Below are 13,386 nucleotides of genomic sequence, written 5' to 3'. Positions count from 1 at the left end.
CTCGACAAGTTGTCACTTTCAAGGCTTTTCAGAATGTGAATCCACCTGCATTTTATGATACCACTGATCCAATAATAGCTAACACATGGATTAAGGAAATGGAAAGGGCTTTTGAGTTGGTACAGTTAGGAGACAATCAGAAGACACCATATGCTACTTATTTTTTGAAGGGCGAAGTCATCTATTGGTGGGAATCGGTAAAAGCTATGGAAGCAACTCAGCAAGTTTCTTGGGAAAGATTTAAGAAGTTATTTCTGGAAAACTATTACCCTAAGTACATGCAGAATCAGATGGAGCTTAAATTTCTTGAATTGAAGTAAGGGAACATGACTGTACTGGAGTATGAGAAGAAATTCACAGAATTGTCAAGGTTTGTGAAAAAGTATACCAGCAGTGAGGAGGAAAAAGCGAAGAGATTTCAACAAGGATTAGAGCCTTGGGTCAGAGATAGAGTGGCTATATTTGAACTTGATACTTATGCGGGAGTAGTATAGAAAGCTGCTCTGATTGAGAATAATGGGATGCAGTCAAAAAAGGAAAGGGATAACAAGAAGAGAAAGGTTCCATTTTATGGAGAAAAGTCTGAAGCCAGAATTTCACAAGATCGGAATGTAAAGATGTTTGGATTCCATAAAGGCGGAAATTTTCAAAAGAAAGGGGATTTGGGCAAAAGACAAGAATCGAAAGGGAACAACCAGACAAGTCAAGGGCAAGTTGGAGAAAATAGATTCCAGAGACCGGAATGCAAGCATTGTGGAAGAAGGCACACCAGAGTGTGTAATAAGCTGAGCATGACATGCTATAGGTGCAACTAGAAGGGACATTTGGCAAATGAGTGTAAGATGCCGAAGCCAGGAGTTACATGTTACAAGTGTGGAAAGACTAGACACATAGCTAGGGAGTGCAAGACAACCGGACCAGTCAAAGCTCTAATGAATGTGGCAAGTACCAGTGTAAGCGTGCCAGCCGAGGTATTGGCATTACCTCCACCACCTACAACAACCCCGCAAGCAACAGCAAGGATATTCGATTTGAAAATGAAGGATGCTGTTTAGAACTCTGAGGTGATAGCAGGTGCACTTTTACTAAATAATGTCAAAGCTAAAGTATTGATTAATTCGGGAGCAACGAGATCTTTCATATCAGAAACTTTTGTTGATAAACTTCAATGTGATAAAATGATTATGAGGGAGGTAGTAAATGTGGTAATTGTGAACCAAGAGAAGATTCTTGTGAACCAATTATGTCCGAAGTGTGAGATTGATATTTCGGGGCATAAGTTTTCAGCCGACTTGATACTCTTCAAGTTGGGAGAGTTCGATATAATTTTAGGTATGGATTGGTTAGGGAAGAATAACGCCCAGATTAATTGTAAGACCAAGAAAGTGTATTTAAAGACGAAGAGTGGAGAGAAGGTAGTAATTAAAGGACAGAGGCAAGAGTAACTGTTTCTTATAATCGTTCAGGCTAAGAAGTTACTTAGAAAAGGTTATGAGTCGTTCCTAGCTTATGTAGTGGATTCAGAAAAGGGCAACCCCAGCATAGAAGATATTCCCGTAGTTAACGAGTTCCCAGATGTGTTTCTAGATGAACCACCGGGCTTACCTCCAGATCGATAAATCGAGTTTGAGATCAACCTTGCTCCGGGCACGAAACCAGTTTCAAAGGCCCCATATAGGACGGCACCAGCAGAAATGAAAGAGTTGGTGAGCCAGCTACAAGAATTGTTGGATAAGGGAGTGATACGGCCATGTACGTCGCCATGGGGAGCACCTGTTCTGTTTGTAAAGAAGAAAGATGGAAGTATGCGGCTATGTATATATTATCGGGAGTTGAATAAGGTGACGATTAAGAACCGCTACCCGCTACCAATAATAGATGACCTATTTGACCAGCTGAAGGAAGCAAAGTGCTTTTCAAAGATTGACTTGAGATCAGGATACCATCAACTTAAGATCAAAGAAGAAGATATTCCCAAGACAACATTCAGGACCAGATACGGACATTATGAATTCTTAGTAATGCCTTTTGGATTGACTAATGCCCTGGCCGCATTTATGGATCTGATGAATCGGGTATTTAAAAAGTATTTGGACAAGTTCGTAGTAGTATTCATTGATGATATCCTTATTTATTCAAAGTCGGAAGAAGAACATAAGTAGCATCTATGGATAGCATTGGAGATACTCCGGCAAGAGAAGTTGTATGCCAAGTTTTCCAAATGTGAGTTTTGGTTAAAGGAAGTTCAATTTTTGGGACATGTCATTGGAGATGAAGGAGTTAAAGTAGATCCGGCAAAGATTAAGGCGATTATGAGTTGGGAGAGGCCAAAGACACCTACGGAAGTGCGAAGTTTTCTAGGATTGGCAGGGTATTATAGAAGGTTTGTCAAGGATTTTTCGAAAATCGCCACGCCATTGACTAAGTTAACCAGGAAGAATCAGAATTTCGAATGGAGTGCAGAATGTGAGGATAGGTTTCAAGAATTGAAACAGAGATTGGTAACAGCTCCGGTGTTAGTACTACCAGATGACCAAGGAAACTTTGTGATTTTCAGCGAAGCTTCACATAAAGGATTGGGCTGTGTGCTAATGCAACACAATAAGGTGATCGCGTATGCATCAAGACAGTTAAAACCGCATGAATTAAAGTACCCGACGCATGATTTGGAACTAGCCGCCATAGTGTTCGCACTTAAGATTTGGAGACATTACCTCTACAGGAAAAAGTGTGAAATCTATACGGATCACAAGAGTTTAAAGTACATTTTCACTCAGAAGGAGCTCAATATGAGGCAAAGGAGATGGTTGGAATTAATCAAGGATTACGATTGTTCAATAAATTATCATCCTGGAAAGGCGAATGTTGTAGCCGATGCATTAAGTAGGAAGGAGATGTTGAATATGATGGCAACACCAAAGGAACTGTCTGAAGAGATTAAGAAATTTGGATTAGAACTTTGTGATTGTGGAATAGTAGAAGAAGTTTGTCGTGTAATGACTTTTCAGCCAACACTAGTGGAAAGGATAAGGAAATGTCAGGAAGAAGTAATGGAGAAAGAAAAGAATCAGCTAATTGGAGAAGAGATTGGCACTCAAAGGGATGAGCAAGGTATACTAAGGTTTTCCTCAAGAATTTGGATTCCTCATGTACCTGAATTGAAGAATGAGATCCTACAAGAAGCCCACAATTCAAGATTTTTAATCCACCCGGGGAGCACCAAGATGTAACAGGACTTAAAGCAGAACTTTTGGTGGCCAAATATGAAGCGAGACGTGGCAGAATGGGTTGCAAAGTGTTATACTTGTCAGAAAGCGAAGGCAGAACATCAACGACCAAGCGGATTAATTCAGCCCCTAAAGATTCCATAATGGAAATGGGAAAATATTGCTATGGACTTTATAGTGGGACTACCGCGAACGAAATCCGGATATGACGCTATATGGGTTATAGTTGATCGCCTTACAAAGTCGGCGCATTTCCTTCCAATTAATGAGAAGTCGTCAATGGATAAATTGGTTCATCTATACGTGCGTGAAATCGTACTAAGGCATGGAGTACCCGTATCGATAGTTTCAGACAGAGATCCCCAGATTTAACTCGAGATTCTGGAAGCAATTTCAAGAAAGTCTTGGCACGAAATTGAACATGAGTACGGTGTACCACCCGCAGACCGATGGTCAGAGCGAAAGGACAATTCAAATAATCGAAGACATGTTGCGCAGTTGTGCAATCGATTTTGCAGGAAGTTGGGACGACCACTTGCCATTGATAGAATTCTCTTTCAACAACAGCTATCACTCCAGTATTGGCATGCCACCATACGAAGCTTTGTACGGACGAAAATGTAGATCACTGACAAGTTGGGATGAAGTAGGAGAAGGAAGGATTCTAGGCTCAAAATTGGTACAACAGTTGCATGAGATAGTCAAGTTAATTTAGAAAAGGTTGCTTGCTGCTCAAGATAGACAGAGGAAGTATGCGGATCCAGCGCGTAAGGATGTTAGATTCCAAGTAGGCGAAGCCATTTTGTTAAAGGTGTCACCAAGTAAAGGGTTGTCTAGATTTGGCAAGAAAGGGAAGTTAGCACCTAGATATATAGGTCCTTTTGAAATTTTGAGTCAAGTGGGGAAGGTAGCCTACGAGTTAGCCTTACCACCTCAGTATCAGCATGTGCATAATATGTTCTATGTGTCGTTGCTTAAGAAGTACAATCCTGACGCCAGCCATGTAATAGAATATGAACCTGTAGAAATTCAGGCAGACCTGTCATTTGTGGAGCAACCTGTCAAATTACTTGACTGGCAAGTGAAGAGTCTTAGGAATAAGTCGGTAAGGTTAGTGAAAGTACTTTGGAGGAACCCCAAGGTCGAAGAATCAACTTGGGAGTTAGAGTCTGATATGCATTCCCGGTATCCTCATCTGTTCTCTTAGATTCTCGGGACAGAATCCCTTAAGGAGGAGAGGATGTTATGACCTACATTTTGTGTAATATTATTTGTGGACTTGGTATAATATTAGAGCCGAATGTAAATATACTTAATGGTTGTACGTTGTGTGAATGAAAATTTCTGCATTTTAAATTTGCTTTATGTAGTATATGATTTTTCAAAGCAAGAGTTTATTTATTTCCCTTATTTTTGATTTATAAGGAATATTCTAAACCTTGGAAAATTTTCTTTTAAAAGTTATTTTGCTCACAAATTTAAAAAGTGATTTTATAAAATTTCTAAAAATCCAAGTTATTTTATGGTATAAATTTTATAATTTTTGAACTTGTATTTTATTTTATAAAAATAAATCTTTACAAATTTTATTTGTTATAATTAGCAAATTATATAGAAGCCCTTGCATGCAAATCACCCTTCTATTCTCTCAAAGGGCAAAGAAGACCTATCAAACCCCACAAACTCATTTGTTGATTACCAAATTACCACACTAACCATGCATGCAAAATGACCTAACTTTATCTAGAGGTCATTTTTGTACATTCTCACTTCCACTCATTATTTTGTCAACCCAAAAGCATAAAACCAAAAACCAAGTGGGAGAAGTCATTTTTCACTCACTCCACACTCCAACACACCTCATTTTTTCTCTCCTCCCCTCCCTTCCTTGTTGCTCTCGGCCGAAGCCCCCCATCCCCCACTCCCTTCCATTTTTCATTCCATTTCTCATCTTCCCTAGTGTAAATCTTCTACCTACATTCATTTTATATACTTCCCAAGAGTTTTGTGACTTGGGAGATGAAGTTTCATGGTTGCATGTGTAGTTCTTGTGTGATCTCCAAAGAGAAACTCTTGATTCTTATGTATTCAAGACCTCTCTATGAGATACATTTTATATATGTGTTAACTAAGTGTTTTATGGAGAAACCATGCTTTAAAATCCTTTGCATGCTACTGAAATTTAATTATATATACATGTTTATCCATGCATGCTTGTTTTAAGATATTAAAATGATGATCAACCATGTTTTGCATGCTACTCTTTTCGAAATCATGTTGTTATGTCTAAAAATCTATAAATTTGAAATATGTATGCTTAAAATAGATTGTTTCCATGATAAATTTCTTATTAATAGTTAAGAGAAGATATATTTCATGAATATTAAGGATGAGTAATAGGTACAAGTCGAATTTGCAAGCATTTAAACTTTATGCTTTAGCCGAAATCTTGTTAAGTGTTTCCATGAGTTGCATGTTATATTTTTTGTTGCATGTTGTTGTTACTGGGCATGGATGATCTCCCCTGCTGTTGAGGCACTATTTTAGGACATTAATGCACTAGTTTTGCTTTGGTAAGGGTTGGATGCTTGGTTTTTAAGCGGGAGTTAAGGTGGAAAGGGATTAGTTAGTGTTTGCATTTTTCCAGATTTGATGCACTAGTTTATGGGGAAGTTTTGAATGAGCATTTGTTGTGCACTGTGAGGCCCAAGCCACCAGAAGCTAGAACTAGGAGTATATAAAAGGTGTTAGGTGCACGAGTGGAATCACAAAATCTGTCCAGCAGGGGGACAGTTTTGTTGCAACTTAGAAATAGGAAGTTTTGACCATGTCATGTGTAGGCCCTCATCAGGACCTGTTGGGCCTTAGTTAGAGGGAGTGTCAGAGGAGTTTTTCCAACTATAATTCATAGGATTTGAGTTAGAACCATGTGTCACAAGTTAGTTCAAGTAAGGGCGTTTTCTGCCCAGAAAAACAGGGGAACCACGGACTTTAAGCTTAGGCCCAAGGAGGCCCAAGCTAGGCCCTTGAGCCACATCGAGTTTGGGAGATGCCTTATGGTCAGAAGAGTCTAGTGTAGAAGTTTTGGAGGTTAAATTGTTGTTTAAGAGTGTCTAATGCACTTTCACTTATCACATAGTTTTAGAGCACTTATGAGTGAGACCTAGGTTGACCACTATGGTTGCAAGATAGTATAAAGCCTGTAGAGTAAAAGGCCCAAGTGAGGGTCAATAGGTTTTTGATAGTTTAGTAAAGGCACATCGAGTTAGGAGGCCAAAATTTGGAGACTTTGTCTAGTTTAGCGATCAAGTGACTTAGTTGGGGATCGAGATCATCCAAGCCTAGTGTTGCATTATGGTGTGTGTGATATTATTTGATATTAATATATGATATGTGAGTATATGTGGCTATGTGTACTATTGTATTTATAAGGTGATTAGAAATTGCGTGAATATAGGCCTAAGTGCCATTTGTACTTAATTTCGGGTTGTAAATAGGTTGAGTTGGTGAGAATATATTATAATGAGGTTATTATTATTTATGTAGAATATCGAGACGAGGGTAAACTTTCCATAAAGGTCGAGTAAAGCTTCCAGTTGCTCCTACCAGCCAGACCAGACCAGCCTTTCTCAAGGCAAGTGATTCAACCTGTTTTTCGTTTACACTGCAAATGTGAGATAATTAGTTCATATATATTGATGCGAGTATCCTGAGTTATCTTGATATACTTGAACCAAGCGATTCTTATATCTATCTTCGTATTATATAGAAATGCCATGAACCCTCAAGTACATATTGCAAGTAGATCAAAAGTCGTATCATGCTAGAATATCAAAGTAACTGGAATGCCATGATAAAATAAAGATTTGATATAATACTTGATTGATCCTCTTGATTATCATGCTATTGATTCCTAAAATATTGACATCTCACCCTGATGCTTGAACCCCAATGGAAACTTTACCTTGATACCTAAAAGCCAGATATTCTTTAAAGTTGTTCTTAATTGATTGATAACCCTTTTTCTTACCCTAAAGTTGAACAATCCTGATATACCTTGAGCTAAAGATCATTTTCTTCATACCTGAACATCCCTAGTATTCATGAAGCTTATCTTCTTGATGTTCTAGTACTTGTACCTTGTCGAAAACCATTGCTTTAAGCCTAGTTTAGCATTACTCTTTCATATTATCCAATAGCCTTGCTAAATCTCCTTGTCAAAGTTCTTGTATATGGAAACCTCTCAATTACCCTAATATAGTAAAGTCTAATGGATCATGGCCCTGAAATTTGGTGACATATTTCCAGTGTTTCAAAGTTGATCTATAATCCCTTGATAAAAATGTTTACTAGTTAAGAGATTTTATTATAAATCGGCATCAGTTTTTGAAATGATTAAAATATGGATTTTCAGTCCCAAAGGGGGATAAATGTTTTCTTTGAATAGTGGATCTGGACTGAGACGCGAGTCCTTTCCACACTTATATTGTAGGCTTAAAAGTAGCCTAGGGATCCCATTAATATTTTAGAACCCAGCGAGTCCTTTCATCTCTTGTTATTATTAGTTATATCTTCGCATTGTCATTCTTTAATATATATCTCAATTTATGTTTCGTATCGTACTATTTAGCACTTATTGAGCATTTGGCTCACTCCTTGCTTTAACCCTGATATTACAGCTAGCAGCTATGGTTAGATTCAAGCAGACAGCACGTAAGACTTGTGACACCGATGCGTATGTCCGAGCTCAGGTAGAATATGAGATAGTTTTGTGTGAGGACTCGATATTAAAATCAGTTGTAATAGTTAGTAGTGTTGGGCTGTTCCAAACCCTAAACTGTAAGATCTTGGATTCATATGTATTTACTTTCTTTTAAATACTGTAATAGTTATATATCATGTTTTGTTTAGTTGGGGGTGTGACAAATACCTTAGTGTATGGTGATTGTATGATAACCTAGTATTGGTTGTGCTTATTCGTCTTATGTGTGTAGCTAACATATAAGATAGTGTGTTAATCTTTATTGAAGCGACAGTGAATATGGAGGTTTAGAACTTTCCATGCTAGCATAGGTTTATGTGTTATTATTATGCATGATTGGTAGGTAATTTTTACCATCTTACTTGCCCTATGTAATCACGATAGATAACTTGCGCATTAAACGGTTATGTTTTCAATTCTTATAGACGTATAAGGACTAAGAATAATTAGTGTCTATTCAACTTCTATCTCTTTTGTGGATGCTTGATAGTAGGGTATTCGTACAACAAAAGTTGGCGTTTACTAGTTTCGTGTTATCTGATTAGTGTCATCACCATTACATGCTAAGGTTAAGAACAAAAAGGCTATTGAATAAAGTATTTAATGAAGTTAGGATCCCATGTTTGTTATATATATTAATTCAACCATTCTTGTTCTCTTAGTTATAATTGTTAATTTAATTCTTAGTTATAAATAATCTCAACTTGTTATTGTCTTAGCATTGAGTGATAGCCATACCATTGCTGCATAGGTGTATAATCTTAATTTAACTAAAAGAGTCTCTGTGGGAACGAATCTGATTTATATCTTATACTACTTGCGAACGCGTATACTAGCATGAATTTTAGCGCATGTTTTCATCCTAACAGGTTTTTGGCGCCGTTGCCGGGGACTCGATGTTAATTTTTAGTTTATGTGCTTGTCATCAGTGGTCGTTAAAGTTCACTGACTCGGACTCTTTTACTTTCACGGTTTACTTGTGTTTCAGGTACTCATTATAATGGGAGATCCAGCACCACGAACGAAAGCCTTGATATATTTTTCTCAACCCAAGATCAATGACAGTTAATCTAGTATTATCAGGCCAGCGATCGCAGCTAATACCTTTGAGATCAAACCTGGCATAGTTCAAATGGTACATAATTCAATCCAATTTGGGGGTTCTCCAAAGGAAGATCCTAATATGCATATTAGGGATTTCATCGATATCTATGACACCTTCAAGTTCAACAATGTTTCTGAAGATGCTGTGAAGATGAGACTTTTCCCTTTATCTCTAAGGGATAAAGCCAAGTGTTGGTTACACTCTCTACCAGCAAGTTCTATCACTACTTTGGAGGATCTTGCTCAGAAATATCTTACTAATGTATTCCCTATGGAGAAGACAGCTGCACTCAGGAATGCTCTTACTCAATTTGTGCAGCAATCGGGAGAAACTCTATGTGAAGCTTGGGAGCGCTATAAGGAGATGCTTAGGAAGTGTCCTCATCATGGAATGCTTGATTGGATGATCATCAATTATTTTTACAATGGTTTGGGAGCACAGTCAAGACCAATACTCGATGCAGCATTAGGTGGAGCATTATGGGCAAAGAGCTATGAGGAAGCTTATGAGCTAATTGAACTGATGGCTACTAATGAATATCAGTATCCAACCCAGAGATTGCCACAGGGCCAGGTAGCAGGAGTTCTTGAGGTGGATACAGCTACGGCTATCACTGCTCAACTAAAGGCGTTGTCAATGATGATCGATTCTCTGGCTAACTACGGTGTTAATCAGATAGTCAGTATTTGTGAGCTGTGTGCAGGTCTGCATGCGATGGAGCAATGCGCTATATCTAGTGACTAAACTCAGTTTATGAGCAACTTTCAGAGATCGCAGCAGCCAGTTCCTGCCACTTATCATCCTGACAACTGGAATCATCCTAACGTCAGTTGGAGCAACAATCAAAATGCGATGCAGCAGCCATTCCAGCAGTTTGGAAACAAGCAATTTAATTCTCCTGGTTTTCAGCAACAATTTACACCAAGACAACAACTCCAACTTTAACAACAAACTCATGATTCAGGTCAATCTTCGAATGAAAAATCTGAATTGGAGGAGTTGAGACTTATGTGCAAAAACCAGGCTCTTATATGCCAAAGCCAGGCTATTTCTATCAAGACTCTGGAGAACCAAATAGGGCAAATTACTAACGCCTTATTGAATCAACCGCCAGGAACGCTTCCTAGTGATACAGAAGCCAATCCAGGAAAGAGGGAAGCTGAAGAACAGGTGAACGTCATCACCTTGAGGTTTGGAAAGGTCGCAAGTCCCCAAATTCAGCAAGACGAAGAGCCTGAGAAATCTCAAGTTTCAAAAAATACAGTTGTGGCTGAAGAAGATGTGCATAAGGAAGCAAAAGTGGAACCAAGGAAGAAATTCTGTGGAACACACTCCTCCTGAGGGTAATACAGGGGAGAAATAGGTCTATCCTCCACCTCCTTTTCCTAAGAAGCTACAGAAGCAGAAGTTGGATAAGGAATTTGCTAAGTTTCTGGAGGTGTTCAAGAAACTTCATATCAACATACCTTTCGCTGAAGCACTTGAACAGATGCCTAGCTATGTGAGGTTTATGAAAGGTATTCTCTCTTGGAAATTGAAGCTCGATGACCTAGAGATCGTTGCTCTAACGGAGGAATGTAGTGAAATGCTGCAATAGAGGTTGCCTCCGAAGCTTAAAGATCCTGGAAGCTTCACTATTCCTTGCACCATCGGAAACTTGTCTTTTGACAAATGCTTGTGTGATTTGCTTGAGGTGGATACAGCTATGGCTATCACTGCTCAACTAAAGGCGTTGTCTATGAAGATCGATTCTCTGGCTAACTACGATGTTAATCAGATAGTCAGTATTTGTGAGTTGTGTGCAGGTCCGCATGCGACGGAGCAATGCGCTCTATCTAGTGACAACTCAGTTTGTGAGCAACTTTTAGAGATCGCAGCAGCCAGTTCCTGCCACTTATCATCCTAACAAATGGGATCATCCTAACGTCAGTTGGAGCAACAATCAGAATGCGATGCAACAGCCATTCCAGCAGTTTGAAAATAAGCAATTTAATTCTCCTGGTTTTCAGCAACAATTTACATCAAGACAACAACTCCAACTTCAACAACAAACTCATGATTCAGGTCAATCTTCGAATAAAAAAGATGAATTGGAGGAGTTGAGGCTTATATGCAAAAACCAGGCTCTTATATGCCAAAGCTAGGCTGTTTCTATCAAGACTCTGGAGAACCAAATAGGGCAAATTACTAACGCCTTATTGAATCAACCGCCAGGAACGCTTCCTAGTGATACAGAAGCCAATCCAAACAAGAGGGAAGCTGAAGAACAGGTGAACGCCATCACCTTGAGGTCTGGAAAGGTCGAAAGCCCCCAAATTCAGTAAGACGAAGAGCCTGAGAAATCTCAAGTTTCAAAAAATACAGTTGTGGCTGAAGAAGATGTGCATAAGGAAGCAGAAGTGGAACCAAGGAAGAAAACTGTGGAACACACTCCTTCTGAGGGTAATACAGGGGAGAAATAGGTCTATCCTCCACCTCCTTTTCCTAAGAGGCTGTAGAAGCAGAAGTTGGATAACCAATTTACTAAGTTTCTGGAGGTGTTCAAGAAACTTCATATCAACATACCTTTCGCTGAAGCTCTTGAACAGATGCCTAGCTATGCGAGGTTTATGAAAAGAATTCTCTCTCCAAAATTGAAGCTCGATGACCTAGAGACCGTTGCTCTAATGGAGGAATGCAGTGCTATGCTGTAACAGAGGTGGCCTCAGAAACTTAAAGATCCTGAAAGCTTCACTATTCCTTGCACCATCGGAAACTTATCTTTCAACAAATGCTTGTGTGATTTGGGAGCTAGCATCAATTTGATGCCCTTTTCTATCTTCAAGAAGCTTGGTCTACCTGATCCGAAGCCAATATATATGTCCTTGCAGTTGGCCGATCATTCTATCACATATCCACGAAGCATTGTGGAGGATGTGTTGGTCAAGATGGAGAAACTTATCTTTCCTGCTGACTTTGTAATTCTTGACTTTGAGGAGGATAAGAAGATTCCCATCATCTTGGGGAGACCATTCTTGGCTATAGGCCCAACTATGATCGATGTGCAAAAAGGAGAGCTTACGATGAAGGTTCAAGATCAGAAGGTCACTTTTCATGTGTTCAAGGAATTATAGTTACCCACAGCTAAAGAGGAGTGCTTTAAAGTAGAGTGGGTTGACTCTGTCATGAATTCAGAGCCTGAGCAATTGCCAAAGTCAGATACCTTAGAGATATCCTTAATAGGGGAATCAGTTATTGAAGATGAAGAAGGAGCAGAGCAAATGCAGGTTTTGAATGCACCTCCGTGGAAGAGGAGGTTGGATATGCCATTCGATTCTCTTGATTTAGCAGAGCTAAAAATTTCTCAGGAGCGTTTTGAACCATCTATTGAAGAAGCTCCCATACTTGAGCTTAACCGACTGCCAGATCACCTGAGTTATTCATTCCTAGGTGCACCCTATGATAAGGGCTTGGGATATATTTTTGATGATGTAGAGGGTAGTCGAACGGATCCTCTAGTGCCTACAGAGGGTTCTTCTCATACGCAACAGGCAGTTGATAGGGCCGGTGTTAGTGATATGTAGTACAGGCAATTGACTAGGCGTATGGAGGCCATGCATGACATTCATCATTGTTTTGCTACAGATTTGACACAGGCTTTGGGCACTATTTTCCAAGCCACTGGTGTCGAGGTTGATTGACCACCTGATCCTCCACCCAAGGACGGTGTTCTTTCTGACGACTAGGTATGCCTAAAATCCTTATTATTACCTTCAATGAGGACATTGAAAATTTTAAGTTTGGAGGTGATAATGTAAGGATTAGTTTGTGTGTGTCCATATTGTTCATATAGATCCATGTTGCATATAGTTGTATTTCATTTGTAGTGTTGCATGAATGTTCATATAAGACATATTTATTTTTTTTTTTATGTGATTTCATATAGTTGTATTTGAATGCATATTTAGCATGATCCCTTCAGATGAACTATGTTATTTGATAAGTTGATGTTGATTTGAGTGTGGTGAGGACGAATAGAGGGATGTTTAAGTCTTAATGAATTGATTTGCATGCCAGAAACAAAAAAAAATTCACAAAGTCTTATAGTTTTGCTTTTAAACTAGATCATGATCATACTTGTTTATTAGTTGAGATTTAATCACTTGGTTATATTTAGAATTTGTGGTATTCTCATAATGACAAAAAGAACACTGGATTTTTAAACTGGAGAAAAACTTGGATTTCATTGTTTGTTGTGAATAACGCTAGGCCTCAAATGGCTAGTAGCCGGCTCATATTTTTATTATTTGTCT

General features: G+C 38.8%; 1 non-coding gene across 1 annotated transcript; it reads right to left on the bottom strand.

Annotated features, from left to right (window-relative positions):
* Nucleotides 1–9,379: 9,379 nt before the first annotated feature.
* Nucleotides 9,380–9,486, bottom strand: LOC141675495 (small nucleolar RNA R71). The gene has a single exon (XR_012556144.1). It is a non-coding gene; the product is annotated as a small nucleolar RNA R71 (small nucleolar RNA).
* Between the last annotated feature and the right edge of the window lie 3,900 nt (nt 9,487–13,386).

This window comes from Apium graveolens, chromosome 7 (genome assembly GCF_009905375.1).
Source record: "Apium graveolens cultivar Ventura chromosome 7, ASM990537v1, whole genome shotgun sequence".
Classification (NCBI taxonomy): Eukaryota; Viridiplantae; Streptophyta; class Magnoliopsida; order Apiales; family Apiaceae; genus Apium; species Apium graveolens.
This window is presented reverse-complemented; position numbering and strand designations above follow the sequence as displayed.